General features: G+C 40.5%; 1 protein-coding gene across 1 annotated transcript in view; it reads right to left on the bottom strand.

Moving 5' to 3' along the window:
- PALMD (palmdelphin) overlaps positions 1-15,866 on the bottom strand; it is a 49,067-nt gene that overhangs the window by 10,157 nt on the left and 23,044 nt on the right. The gene's annotated exons all lie outside the window — the stretch shown is intronic.

The raw sequence follows: 15,866 nt of genomic DNA, 5'->3' as shown, positions 1-15,866 counted from the left end.
GAGAAAGAATTATCATATGGTTTCACTCATATGTGGAATTTAAGAAATAAAGCAGAGGATCATAGAGGAAGGAAGGGGAAAATAACATGAAATCATAGAGGGAGACAAACCATAAGAGACTCTTTAACTCTAGGAAACAAACAGGGTTATGGGGATGGGGGATGGGGGATGGGGTAACTGGGTGATGGGCATTAAGGAAGGCACGTAATGTAATGAGCACTGGGTATTATATGCAACAGATGAAAAACTGAACTCTACATTAGAAACTAATGATACACTATATGTTAACTAATTGAATTTAAATTAAAAAAAAATCTATCTCCATCCATGGTACCACGTTTGCCTATCAGTAGAGTTGTAGGGATATATGTTGGTTGGTAGAATGGAAAGGTCTATACTAAAAGTGATAGATCTAGATTATTCCATTTCTGCTATTCACTACTTGAGAGAACCTATTCCTTTAGCCTCCCCGAAACTCGGTTTTGTAACATGTACAATGAGAATATAGTACCTGCCTTACTTTATACAGAAATTTGGTGAAGCTAAGAAGAGGGGATCTATATAAAAGCACATTGAATATGGTTGATATGAGATGTAAGTGTTATTATGGTATAATTAATTAAAGTTTTTCTGCCATACACTGTGTGTCTTTCTCCTTCTACACCCTGTCTCACAGGGTCCTTTACCCAATAGCATGTTTGAGGCAGTCTAACGAGGAGCCTTTGAGTAGACAATGAGGATAGTCAAATCATTGCTGCAAGTAGCTCTTAGACTGCAGGATTCACCTGTGGAACTGGATGGACCTGGGTTTAAATACTGGTTCATCTTCCAACTTCCTATGTGACCCAAGACAAGTCAGCAGACCTTGCTAAGCCTCATTATCTTCATTCATTCATTCAAAAATGTTTGTTTAGCATCTATTTTGTACTGGGCACAATCCTATCTGCTAGGGATATGACAGCAAATAAAACAAATTTCCGGCTCTCAAGGAGTTTACATTCTAGTGGGAGGACACAGACAGTACACTAATAGAGGGGCTGGCAACCTTTTCTATGAAGGGCCGGATAGTAAATATCTTTGGCTTTGCAGGCCCCATACAATTCCTGTTGTATAGTCATCTTTTTTTGGGTTTGTTTTTCTTTTTATATCCCTTAAGTAGTAAAAAAACCATTCCTAGCTTGTGGCTATACAGAAATAAGCTAGGGCTAAATTTTGTCCTGGGCCATAGTTTGCCAATTCCTGCAAATGTATGTACGTATATATTTACATATATGTGTGTGTATATATGTGTGTGTGTGTATATATATATATATATATATATATATATACACACACACACACACACACACACACATATTTGTTTTTTGTGTATATATCTGTGCACACACACATTTATTTATGAAGAAAAATATTTCCAAGAAAAAGGATAAGGGCTATAACCAGAAAGAAAAGGGGATGAAGAGTGCCTGGGGAAGGGGCACTGTTTGCACAGTGTGGTCAGGGAGAGGCTAAGTGATAAAGTGTCATTTGAGCAGAGACATGAAAGAAGCGAGAGAAGGATATGTGAGGGTTTCAAGGGAAGTGTGCTTCCAAGAGAAGGAAGAGTAACTACAAAACTCAAAGAGCACAGGGAATAAGGAGGAGAGTGGTGAGAAATGAAGTCAGAGAGGTGGTGGGTGACTAGATCATATGGGGCCTAATGCATGGCGAGGCCTTTGGGGAACCATGGGGAGTTCTGAGCAGAGGACAAACAGGTTATGACCTGAAATTTAGCCGGTTACATTGGCTGCTGTGTGGAGAACAGACTGGGGTGGGGGTTGGGGGAGAAACATGGAGGTCAGTTGCCATACTTCACATGAAGGTGGCTTATTCAAGGCACTTGCTGGTAGAAGGGGGAGAAGTGATAAGATTCTGGAAATATTTTGAAGGAAGAGTTGCCAGGATTTTCTGATACATTATATGTGGGGTGTGAGAGAGAGTAGTCAAGGGCGGTTCCAGTGTTTGTGAATAATTGGGAAGATGTGAACACAAATGGTTAGACAGAAATCTGGGAGGTAGTAGAAAAGAGATTGGCGGGGGAGGTGGTAACTTCGAGACAGTCAATGGTGACATGGAGAAAACAGCTAGATATAAAAGTCAGGAGCTCAGAGAAGTCCGGGTTTGAATATAAATTTGGGAGTTGGTGAGGTACCTGGGTGGCTCAGTCGGTTAAGCATCTGCCTTTGGCTCGTGTCATGATCCCAGTGTGCTGGGATCAAGCCCCACATCATGCTTCCTGCTCAGTAGGGAGTCTGCTTTTCCCTCTCCCTCTGCCCCCGTCTCATGCTCACTCTCTCAAATAAATAAAATGTTAAAAAAATAAATTTGGGAGTTGGTATTTATAGCCATAGGAATGAATAAGATTTCCTAGAAAGTCAGGGCTTCCTAGGACGGAATCCTGGAGCAATTAAACATTTAGAAATCTGGGCAATGTTGCTATTTCACAGGATATAATAAAGAGTAAAAGAAATAGCAAGCATTCAGCAAATGCTGGTTTCCTCCTGCTTCTGCCCTTTTCTATAGCTGGGCACAGAGACAGGTTCAGGATCTGTTTGGCCAATTACATCTCAGGGACTTAGAAATGCACTGGCATTTGTAGATGTTTTCCTCTGTAAAGAGGCCCAGGGGTAATATAATGCTCTATGATTCTCATGGATGTCTTCAGACTAATATGGTAAGAGTATGAGGTTGAAAGCCTGCTAACCTCATCAAAGTGTCTGCTAATGAATGTTTTTGAAGGTTTTCAAGTCACTGGATGAAAGACGCATTAATATGAGGTTGCAGTCAGATGACACATCAGGCATGTTTATGAAAACCAAACAGAAACCAAAAAACACCCTCTTTCTGTTCTTTATCATTTCGTTACAGCCAACTGTCGGTTACATAGGACAATAAAGAGGCCTTCTGGGGCTAATTACATAGAATCACAAACCCCTACAGGAGATGCTTATTGATAAAGAGCATTTCCTAAAATTCTTGCTTCAAAGCAGAACTCTATATCCCATTTTTATATATTGATTTGCTACTTCTGTATATTATTTGTGGACAATATAAATAACATCAAAAGATAAATGTTAGAGATTTGTCATTCTAGAAAAGCTTTCTGACAGCTCAGAATGCCAGCAGAAGGGATGGGAAACCCAGAAAAGAGTAACGGAGCAGGGACCTGGCTTCTGCCAGCCCCCCCCCCCCCACAGGGTCGGAAATCAGAGGCACTACAGTAGTCTGGCAAGGGAAGAGGAGGTCTAACGAGCTCCACCCTAGACAATGCACCAAGTTTTTGAGGATTGCCTGTTCTTAAAGAACATAAAACAAAAATTGCAGGGCGCCTGGGTGGCTCAGTGGGTTAAGTGTCTGCCTTTGGCTCAGGTGATCATCCCAGGGTCCTGAGACCAAGTCCTGGATCGGGCTCTCTGCTCAGCAGGGAGTCTGCTTCTCTCTCTGCCTGCTGCTCCCCCACTCGTGCTTACTCTCTCTGACAAATAAATAACTAAAATCTTAATCAAACAAAAAAACAAAAATTGCAACCGGTATGTAGGCACAATTTTTGTATATATAGCACAGTGGGTCTCAACTGACAGCGACTTCCCCCCTGAGGCCATCTGGCAATGCTGGAGACATGTTGGCTGTCACAGTTTGAGGACTTGCCACTGGCCTCTCGTCGGTGGACGCCAGGGACGCTGCTAAACATCGTAGGAGGTGCGAAACAGTCCCCCACGACAAAGACTTCTCTGGTCCAAAATGTCAATGGTGCTGAGGTTGAGAGAGCCTAAAACAGTGCTTGGTATGCTAGGTGCTTGATACATGCTTCATGAGGGATTTTTAAAATATCCATCTCTCTGATATTTGTACTTTTCCCTCATCATTTCTCTTTTCCGTGTGGCTATAATATGGAATCCAAACTATTATTTGTTGAATAGAATTTGATCAGCCTTACTTTTACTTAAAATTACCATGTGCGTTAACTTCCTTTTCAAATTTCTCTGTATCTGTATCTATCTATGCATTTATTGATTTTTTCCTGGCTCAGTGACCATTCATAATGAAAAGGATACTCAACCCTGATTTAAAGCAAAAAAATTTGGGGCTTAGGGGCACCTGGGTGGCTCAGTCATTAAGTGTTTGCCTTTGGCCCAGGGTCTGATCCCAGGGTCCTGGGATCGAGCCCTGCATCGGGGTCCCTGCTCCGCTGGGAGCCTGCTTCTTCCTCTCCCACTCCCCCTGCTCATGTTCCCTCTCTCGCTGGCTGTCTCTCTCTCTCTGTCAAATAAATAAATGAAATCTTCAAAAAAAAATTCGGAGCTTAAATTGGGGACTCATATCTAATCTTTTTCCAAAAGTTTTGGGTAGAGAGAAAAATTTAGCAAGTATACGTGAAGTACTGGGGAAATATATATGTGTGTATATGTATCTGTGCATGTCTGCATATATATGTACGTACGCTCATCCGTATTGCACACATACATAAACATACAAATGTGTGTATATATAAAATTTTACATATAAATCTAAATTTATATATATGTAAAACTCTTTTTCACATGGAAAGCTTTTGGGGAGGTCACTAGGGGCTAACTTCCTAACCTTCACCTGCTTATGTCTCAGCAGATGGGTTTTTTTTCCATAAGCGCCGCTGTGCCTGTCTTTAGAAGGTATTACCTTTCTGAATGGGAACTGAGCTCCCAGAAATGCTGATTCAGTTTGACGAGAAACAGGCAGCGGGGAAAGAGAAATCTCCTTCTTGGTGCCTCCTGGGCTGTTAGGCGGGGCCCGATGGATGAGTTAGCACCTCTCACGATTTCTGAGAGATGGTGGGCAGGCATCATGTGCCAATTTAGATAAGCAGAGTACACGGAAAAGGATTTGTAATGCTATCCATTATTGGAATTTTTCTTCTGCTTGCCTATTTGCTGGGGGAAAATAGGGTTATTTTCAAGAGCTCCCTAGGTGAAAGCAGGTGGCTTTCATTTCATGCACTGTTCTAGTAATAACCTCCCTTAATCATCACGAGATAATGTCCCCAATCCAATTTCAACATGCAATTTTTTGTCTTAGAAAAAGGGCAGTGCATAAATGCTGGATGCACCAAGAAGGGGCTATTTCAGAAGGCAATTTTTCTGCTGCGAAGTGTCCATTTATCTCTTTCAGTTTTTGGTGGAGTTAACAAGGACTAACAACCTAATGAAGTTTGCCACTGGGGCCAAAAAGGCTGGAACTCAGGGAAGTTACATCCTACTTTCCATCGTTTTCTTTGCTAGCAATTGTAACAACCTTTAAAATGTATTGAATATCGCCACTGTATCAGGCATTGACCTAATTAGTCCTCCCAACAACCCCCATGAGAACCATTATTACTTCCGTTTGACAGATAAGCAAGAAGGGCGCCTAGACAGGCAACTGGCCTGGAGGCTTACAGGTAGCTTGTGGCAGGACAGAATTTGAAATCAAATCTCTGCTGACAGAGCCTGGGCTTTTAACAGCTTTCTAATTAACCACTGTGGGAACAAAACTTTAAAAAGTGGGTTCTTATGAACTTAGGTGCGGCATTAATTTTGCAGAGCTGTGTGAAAGGATTTCTTACTTGCTATCATAACAAAGAAAGAGAAGATTGACATCCTAGCTGGGGTCCACCCACATGTAACAGTGCTGACTCATTACATATAAAGGTAATATTTCTGTTCTGGCTTTCATTAGGGTCATTGTGTTATACTAGGAATTTTTCTGCTTAGTGGACGGTCTGACCAGGACTAAAGTCAAGGCTTTGTCTCCTTTTCTTCTCTTTTCTTTTTTTTTATTTTCTCTTCCTTTTGTTTTCCTTTTTCTTTCTTTCCCTCCCTCCCTCCCTTCCTTTCTTCCTTCTTTCTTCTCTTTCTTCCTTGCTCTCTTTTTCTTTTCTTTTCTTTTTTGGCTGCTTGAGTTTGGATTTTGGTAGAAGCTCTTAGAACAGTCTCTTTCAGAGACTGAGGTCTCCCTCAGCTATAGCCACTTTATAGAGAGCCTATCTTTGTTCGGATACAAAACTGTTGTTCAAAGTCATAGAAGTTTTAGGTCTTAAATAAAAGCTAGCTGATGTAATTTGATTATAAAACTGTAGTTTGAAGGTAATCACTGATGCCATGTTTGAAATTAAGTTTGTGACTGGCTTTAGCTGTATACTTTGAAAAGACTGATGACCTGTTTGCCTCTTGGGGACCCCATGATCTCTTATTAAAAGCCAGGACTACACCCAAAGAGGGCCCAATGATCATTTCTCTGGGATGGCCTGAATCAGCAGGACTTGATCCAGGCTGTGCCACTGCTGATATACCTCTGAAACCAGCTGATGGAAGTGCTAGGACCACCTCACCAGCCCCACCCCAAGCTAGACAAAGAAGGATCCAGTTTCTTTTGGGACTCACAGGCTCTCAGAATGTGTTTGCTTCCAGTGGGTGTTGAATTCGGCCTGGAGTGGTGAGCAGTTGTAATCTTTGACTCTTCCCTTGGGATGCAGATTCTTTTTCCTTTCTTTCTCACTGAATCTTGGGAGAACAGGAGGTGGCTGGTGGTTTACCTACATGTTGTGAGTTTTTGTGGGAAGGTCTTTTTTGTTTTCAGTTCTACCCATGGAAACAAGAAAGTGAGCCCAAAGTTAACCAAGGCTAACACACTTGGCTTATTTACTTAGCCCAACCAAGCTTCCATCTTCTCATTTGGTGAATAACGATAGTATTTACAAAAGGTTATCTTCAGGAGGTAAATGAAATCATGTTTGTAAGCCTCTAGCATAGGGTATGACACAGAGGAGTTAGTCAATAATGTAGTAGTTTGCCCTTTCTCTTCCTACTCTGCTAGGGAGGGGAGGGCCATCTATGACAACTCCCAACAAAAAAAAGAAAACCTACCGGGTCTATTTGGGGATTTGATCTTTAACTCCAATATCAATGATTTTGGAGCAAGTGTGGGTGTTAATATAGGTTCAAGGACACACCTGTCTTTAAAAATATAGTTCTAGACAGAAAACCAATACAGCACTCCAGCATTATTAGAATTTTCATAACATTTATGGGGATGGTGTTTATTTAACAAATGTTATCTATTTTATAAATGAGATAATATGCTAGTCTGTTTTGACAACCTGCTAAGGCCCCCTCACCCCAATCCATTTCTCCTGTTGTTTTTGGTAATAGAACTCCTTGAGTCTTATATGTCTCCACAGCTACCCTGCTACAGACTACATTTCCCAGTCTCCTTTGCATTTAAATGGAGCCATGTGGCTAAATTCTGGCTAATAGGATATTAGCAGAAGTGACCTCTGCAATTTTCAGGTCATATCTTTAAAATAGAACTGTTTGCCCTCCATTTATCCTCCCCTTCCTACGCTGGAATGTGGACGTGGTGGTGGTGAGCTGTCTTTGGCCATCCGACCTGGGTGTCTCTTAGGAAGCAAAGCAACAGGACAGAAAGAAACAGGGCCTGTCTATCATTGATCATCTCATGGGACGTTGCTTCTCCTCTTCCCTTGAATGTCTCCCAGCTAGGATTGTTATGGGTGTGGAGAAATGACCCTTCTAATCTTGTTTAAGCCACTGCTATTATGGAATCTTTTAAAAGCATCAAAACCGGTATGCTAACTATTGCATTGCCTTACGGGATTGAATCTTTGAGTCACCAATTGTATGAGATTTTTCCATATTTTTATTCTTTGATTTGTAAAATTACTCATTAGTATCTTGCACTTCAGGTACTTAGCCAGTAGAAGTAGAAAAATAAATCAGCTTTGTGCCTGGCGATTAAGGAATTTACATGTTTCTGGATCATCTATCAAAACTAACATGGTTTCTATTGACGATAGCTAGTTATTATTGAATGGCTAAGGTTTACGATGAAAAAAGAAAGATCTTTTTATTTACTTTTTAACCATAACTGGGTTAAATGAATAACTTTGGAATCACAACCGATACTACTGAGCACATGTAGCTGATGATTTTAACCAGGTTATCTTGACTGCAGTGTGTTGGTCATATGTCATGGGCAAATGAGTGATTAATAATGGATCAGAGTTTAAAAATATTTTATCTTTATAGATAGTTTGCTTCATGGTATTATCAAACAATATTTTCTCATAAAATTGAGAACATGCAGTCTAGTAGAAGGTAGGCTTTTTTGTTTGTTTTATTTTTAAAAACTAGGGGTCTGATAAATTTCATCAACCATTTAACACACTGTTTAAAAGCACTTACTACATGTCAGGCACATTTTATTCACCAAACTGAAATAAAAGCATATCAAAAAGAATGAAGAATACTTCTATGCACAGGCATAGGACAAGAATTGCCTTATAATCAGACTTTGCCAAAGGGCATGTGTATGAGAAGGAAGAGCTAACCCACCAGTGCAAACAGTCACATGCTATGGGTAAGCATGCCAGAGAATTAAAGGGCATTTGGCATACAACAAACTCTCAGTTTGCCCGGAGCCAGATCTACTGCCTCTAATCCTGAGCGTTTAAGAACAGGAGGAGCAGTATAACACAGCAGCTTCAAGATAACAAGAGGCAGAGAGCTAGCCCAGCAGTGACATTGAAACAAGTGTCAGTCGGCTCTGATAATTGGGAACAGAGCAGATGTTTAGAAAAGCTGAATAATTTATAGTTACATGTGAGCAGCTTTTGCATGGGTGACTCTCATCTCCTAATATAACTCGGTAGATATTAATAATTATCTCATGGGCAGATGATACTGATTTGGAACTGCATGTAGGCAGGTAACGTTAGAAGATAATAATCTAGTAGAAAAGCGAACCCTCTTAATCAGAATCATATTTTGTAAATTAAGGGTTTCATTTGCCATGAAAAATAAGAAACCAAACTGGTTTTCAGAGAATCAGCCACTTTCATGTGCAGATTACAAACATAATTTTTCAAATGAATGTAAATAAATGCATGCTCTGGAGGTTGGTGTGGTATGGGCTTCTTGAATGTTCTGGGAGAACAGAAACCGGGTGTGTGGCTTTTAATTAGAGCCTGTAGAGAGCTTTGTCGTACATGCCAAACACGTAATAAGAGCTAAATAATTTTAATAATCATTCAAATTGACCTCTACGTAGGTGTAATGAGTTTCCCAAGTGACCTGCGAATACTGCCATCTCCAGGACATGGCAAGTTAGCTGCAAATGTGCTTATCCATGACTCGGGGAAGCTTGTTTTCTTAAAAAAAAAAAAAAGGTTGTAGGGGAAAAATATTTTTAGTAAATAAACTACTTGTGACCATATTATGAAATGGCAAAACATGGCCAATGATGTATACAGCCATTGACTTTCTCTACTCAGAAATAATTACTGGCTTTGTGCCTTGCAACTCTTAGCATTTGCCTCCAACGGCATTATAGAGCAGCCACTGTATTTCCAACTCTCTATCCACTTCGTTTTTGCTTTGCTTCTAGTATTAATTGTTCATATTTGATACCAAGAACAGGGCTCTATTATCTGAAGACCCATAAATATAAATTCCAACCTTAATATAACATAGAATAACCAACCAAGATCAGTTAGTCTGGGGTGGTCTAAATGGACTTCTTGCCTTGTGGCAGACAAAAGATCCATTCCAAGGGGTGTGGTGTGGAAGATTTTGACCTGATAAATTTAGCCCAGGGGCTGGCGCTGGGGTGGGGACCATCTTGGGCAATGGGAAGCCTAGGCCCTTTGGTATCACATTATACAAAAGAGTCTCGGCCTTTGAACATTCTTTAGGACAATGACCTGGAGGATGGATCACTGCAACTAACCCCCCTCCCACTTTCTCCTTTGTTCATTTACTCCTTTCTTCCTTCTTTACTCAGGGCAACACAGCCAAAGATTTATGACATCCATGCTAATGGTTTTAAATTTGTGTTTCCAGTTACTGAATGTTGTTTTGAATGAAATAATTAATGTAAAATCACTTTGTAAAGTTAAAAGATCTAAGGCGAGGTAAACATAAATAAATATTTGCTTTGAAGCACTTACGGTTCTCAATCTCCTCTAGAAGATGAAGATGGGTTCGAAGTGGGGGGTTCTTTATAAATGTTTATTGAACTGAATCAAGAATAAGAGTGAGTCATGGTGGAATGGCTCTGGAGTCAGAAAGATTTACGTGTGACTCATGGCTTGACTGTTATTAGTTTTACAGCTTTCTGTGTTTTTGTGTCCTTATATGTGAAACAACACCAATCAGACTTCCAGAGAATTATCATTCTCAGAATAATGTTTAGGACATAATACGTGCTCCATAAAGAGCAGCTGTTATTATTGAATTTCAGTGGAGTGGTGTTATATTAATCTACCTTTTGGCCTACCATGGTGAGGGAGTGTTTATTCTGTGTAAATTTAACCCTTATTTCTATTAACCTATGGATGAGATTGGCAGGTGTGAACAACAGAGAAGGCTGGGACATGGGGGATAAGGAAATAAAAGAGCATATATAAGAGGGGAGAGGTGAGAAAGTGAAGAGATGGTGAGCCATCAACAGTGGCCTCAGAAACCAGGGGTACCACTGCCATGTAACTTTCCCCTTGACTCAAGATAGTTGGGTACTTATTCTTTTTTATTTTTTAAAGAATTTCAAGGCTTTCCTTTTTAGTTCCTTAATGTTCAAGTCATTGTGTAATCTTTAGCTGGTCCCTTTAATAGGTGGTATGTTCAAGTCTGGCCATCAATTCAGCCAACCATCCATCCATCCATTCATTGATCATCCATATTTTTCCGTTCATTCATTTATTAAGCTAGGTAGTCACAGGAATTCCTACTATGTGCTAGGCATTGTACTAGGCTTTCTCTGGTGGGGGTTGGGGGATAGATTTCTTCCTTTTTTTTTTTTGCTGGAAATTTGATTTATTTTGCTCTTTTTGCGAAATTAAAAAGTCTTCTGAATTAAAAATAATCAGAATATCTGGGAAATTAAAAACAACAACAGATGAACTCTTGCAAATCTGATAAACCAATTAGTCAAATATGGATAGTGAAAAACATGCTCGGAATGATTTTGACTCGCGTAATTGCTTCAGAATAATTTCTTAAGTGTTTCTAGGCAACAGCAAATTTAAGAAGAAACAAATGGTGGGTTCTCTCTCTCTCTCTCTCTCTTTTTTTTTTTTTTTTTGCCTTTTTCCCCTTTCTCTTTTCTCTCGTATCGTCACAGAAGAGAAGCTTGTGTCTCTCTCCCACATGTGATGTTAGCTGTGGCTGGCTGGGTCGGGGCAGGAAGGCAGGAACAATTCGAATGTGATTATTTTTCATGCAGCCTTCCTCGCTGTGTTGGATGAGATGTTAGTTTCATTCAGGCACAGCTGGCCCTCACAGGTAGACCCAAGCATCATGCAGGGGTTAAATGTGATAGAAATCCTAACGAGCTGAACTTTGATAAACCACAACCAGCAACAAAATCATTTAACCTTTATATTTCTACATCAATCCTTTGGGTTGCTTTCTTGAAATTGAATCTTGCCTGCTCTTTTTCTGAGTTAACTGAGTAGATTATTGCTTTATGTGATATTGAGCAGAATGCATTTCCTAATACTGCATCTCCATTTGTGGAGGAATTTCCCTTAACTCATGTGGGGTGGTGGCAGCCGCAGTAATGGCCCGTTGCTCAGATTTTCGCATGGCATGCAGTCACACAGAAATCCACTCCTTCACGCAGCTTCCTGTTAGCACCATACAGACAGGTAGTTTCTAGCCACTTGGAGACAAAGGGAAGCTCATTAAAGAAGGCAGAGGGTCAGAAAGGTGCTTTGGAATATGAAAAAAAAATCCTTTCTAGAGAACATTTAATCATACGTAGATAATCCTTCTCAAAGGGAAAGGAGTGCGTTTGCCTCATTCTCCTTGGCAGTTAACCTTTTGCATTTTATGCTCATGACATTTCTCTCAGGCGCTCTGTGTGCTCCAGTTAAAGTCAGAGGTCTTTGGACGCAGTTCAAAAAGTAGCAAGTGTCTGGAGGGCAGCTCGATGCAAGGCATTTTGGCAGAGGGAGTCGTGGAGAAGAGTTGGGCAGCCGCATCGGAAAGAGGAATCTAGAATGCGAACGACATAGCTCCTTTGGATACTTCTGAGGGAGCTTGGGGGGGGGGTGTCATTTTGGGTGTAGGCTATTGGATGAAGGAAAGCAACAGACGTGACAGAAGAGGATTTCTGAGCCTATAAATGTGTGCACATGGCTGTCTGGACTGAGAAGTCAATGTTGGATTTGCACCTGTGCTTACAATCAGGAAGTAAACGGTTCAGTGGTCACAGTAAGAACAGGGCTCATTTGGGAGGCAAATTGAAACTCTATTTAAGCAAAGTGATTCAGAGGGAGATGTTCAATATCATTTTCCTCCTGGGAACATTTCCTCTTAAGGCATTCATCAGGGCACCAGGCAAAATACTCACTAATATTGTTCCAAAGCTAAGAATGTGTCTCTGAGACAAAAACCATGGAAACCTACTTATTTTCTGAAATGTTGCTTCCCTGAAAGAAAAGATGAGAGGATGAATAAGCAGACATGTTTTACTTAAAGGTTAGGTGTGAGTCAGTGGACCTCTGAGTATTTTCAATATGGCGGAGTCATCTGAAGGTCTATATAAAATGATGCACGCAAGAGAGTGAGATCATTGCAAGGACTGGAAATAATAAGTGCTGTAAAAGGGTAACATTTACAGGATTTAACTTCTGTAAAAGTTGTCTGCAGGATCTGAGGCATAATTTATTTTTATAATTAAGCCTTTTAATTAGATTTTAAATCCTGAATCTTAATTTTTTAGCTATATGAGTCAGGGCAACTTAGTATCTACAAATGTCATTTTTTTCCTCACCTATTAAATGTTATCTACCTCATAAGATGGTTGTGAGAATTCAGTGAAATAATCTACATGAAGTGCTTAACACAGCACCTGGTCTATAACACATCCTGTGTAAAAATTAACTGCTGGTGTTAGCATCACGGTCTTCAAGCCATAAAGAAAACCCATCAATTATTTCTGAATGGAAGGAATGCCAGTTGGGTGGTAATCTCAGTTTACTCAAAGAAAAAGATTCTTTGTAGTGGCATAAAGAAATGAGAGATCTTGGCCAAAAGATAAACATCCCCATCTTTCTTTTAATTATTTTTGACTCCTAATAAGGAATAGGATCTAACATTTTTTGAACACCTACCATGTGTCAGGCACTCCAGAAGCTGCTTTACTCATAAAGTCCCGAGAAGTTCCTCTAATTGTCCCACTATTACTGACCAGGAAACTGAGGCCCAAAGAGATGAAAGAACTCGTCTAAGCTTCTACGCGCTATGGTTGGCAGAACAGGGATTTGAAGGCCAAAGGCCACGCTCTTTCACTTCACCTCACAAGACCGTGGACGAAGTAGTGGGAATGAAAACTCCGGGGGCAGCCTGGCCCTGCTACACACTCTGAGGTAATAGCACCATTTCTATTTTGATGTTCCCATTAGAAGCTTATCCTGTAGCTGAGAGGCCTGGCAGATGGCAAATGTCACCCTTGAGCAGTCACCTAAGTCAAGTGATAAACCACATTCAGGCTTTGGGACGCTTTCTGGGCTTAGAGCAGGAGGATGGCTCTGCCGGCTTCAACGGCCGTCCGTTGACTTGGTTGCTTCTTGGAGCTGACAGGAAAATGTACTCTGTGTAGCTGGTAAGAAAAGCTCCTGAGGGACTGGGGTAGTTGTTTTGGAGAAAGATTGATTTTAAAAACACACACCGGCTTGTTTAGCCGCTTTAGAAATATCTGAGAAGAAAGTGTTCAGTTATCAGGTAAAGCTGCTTTGGCAACATGATTTCTATAACGCTGGGCAGCCGTGGAGGCTGCAGACAAGGCACGGATATTTCGTGTCTCCCTATGTTGCTTCGGAACATTCTGTTCCCTGCCCATTTTTAACCAGATAAACATGCCTACGTGGGTCCCAGCGGTGCAAATTCTTTTCTAACTCTTTGCAAATACGTCTTTTGGGGACCGTTCCTTAAACAAAGCAATTTGTTATGAGGCGTGAGTGTTTTACCATTTCCAGAACATTTACACCCACAGCACTCCTTTAGTTTTAGAGCGGGAGAGCACCGAACCTGACTTGCTTTGAGGCCCAAGTTTACTGTTTAATGACTCTGTGACCTTAATTAAGTCCCTTATCCTCTCTGAGCCTCTTCCGTCGTCTCTGCCATGGAGGTGTCAGTGCTATCTTTCTCGGATTGCTGTGAGAACGAAATGGCTTAATGTAGGTGCAAGTGCTTTGCAAATTGTACAAGATCATTTAAAAATGAACCATTCCTGTCATTATTATTTGTACTTGGGGCTTAACATCATTTGGTGTTAATAAAGGAGTCCTGATGGCTAATGACATCCTGAAGATTGAAAACAAAGTTGTAGGGAAGTCACAGGAGTGAAAAGCCCTGCACAGGGAATCCAGTCAATAACATTGTAATAACATCGTCTGGTGACAGATGGTGACTACACTTCCCACAGTGAGCATCATGTAACGTATAGAGCTGTTGAATCACGACACTGTACACTTGAAACTGATATAATATTATAGGTCAACTATATTTCAATTAAAACAAAAAATGAAAGAAAAGTAAAGCCTTAATAAGTCGTAATAAGATGGCAGACATTGGGTAACGTATAGATACGGAAGTGGTTGTGTAATACAGACACTAGAGCGACACGGAAGAACATCCGGAGGGTGGTAGGAGCTGTTTGGAGGAAGGAGAACCAAGGGACAGAACATGCTTTAAACACTTCCTATTAGACAGAATAGCTCTTCAGACCATGGTGTGTGGTCTGCAATGCTGTGTGCTGTCACTGTATAGACAGCATCCGGTAGCCAAATGAGTGAGTTTCTGATCCACCACTTCCTACTTGTGTGAATTCTTCAACACTGTGTCACAACGTTCTGAAGATTAAATGGGATGATATATGAAAAGTACCTGGCGGGTAATATGGCTGATAAATATGGTTTCTTTACTTCTTCCTGCTCCTCCTCCTTTTTTTTTTTTTTTGGTCAGATAGGGACTCTAGCTAGGCAAGCCACGGTCAATACTACTAGAAGCTTATGTGCTTCTCAGAGCATTCGGGCAAGATCGAAAGCAATCAGTAGAACCCTAGTAAATTCTCTGGGATTACTTTCAATGCTGCCCAAACTTGCTAATGGAGTCTGAGTCTATGTAGCCACTTCAATGATCATCGAGTGCAGAGAAAGTTGTAGGTGTTCAGTAAGGGCAAAGACTCTTAACCAGGGGGCTCTGAAGGAAAGCATGGAGGTGTCTGCAGAGCACAGGATATGCAGGGATTAAATTCAGAACTCCTTCGGAGATAAAGTTCTGTGTTGATGACGAGAAAGTAATCATCAGCTAAGCCAGACTTTGGTAAGAAGCTCTTGGTAAGGGACGCCTTACAAAGGATCAAGTTTTCCAAACTGTAGAGTTGACTTATTGAGTTATTTTTACGTATTTGTTATCTACCATTCAGAAGCCCTTTACATCTTTGAGCAAGCAACTGAGGGGTTCATAAATGTAAACATTTCAATGATTACAATATAACTTTTTAAGAATTGTTAATTTAAAAAATAATTCAATAAGAATGGGTAGTCAATGACTTTAGCTCTTAAATATACAAGTGTATGAAATTAGGCAAAGCAAAAAGAATGAGTTTAAAAAGGAAGTTTTTCCACCATGTTGTCGATTTGAAGCCTAATGCAATCTGTCCATATAGTGTGGTGAGGATGGACAGAATGTGTTCGTACAGCTACGGGATATTTTCACCTTCTAGGTCTTTCCTATAGTTCTCACTAAAGAGAACAAATTTGCAGTGAGTGAGATTTTGAAAGCTAT

Source organism: Ursus americanus, chromosome 12 (genome assembly GCF_024610735.1).
Source record: "Ursus americanus isolate L20-20 chromosome 12, mUrsAme1.1.p, whole genome shotgun sequence".
In the NCBI taxonomy this organism is placed as follows: domain Eukaryota; kingdom Metazoa; phylum Chordata; class Mammalia; order Carnivora; family Ursidae; genus Ursus; species Ursus americanus.
The sequence above is the reverse complement of the archived record's forward strand: the minus strand, read 5'-3'. Positions and strand labels throughout refer to the sequence as shown.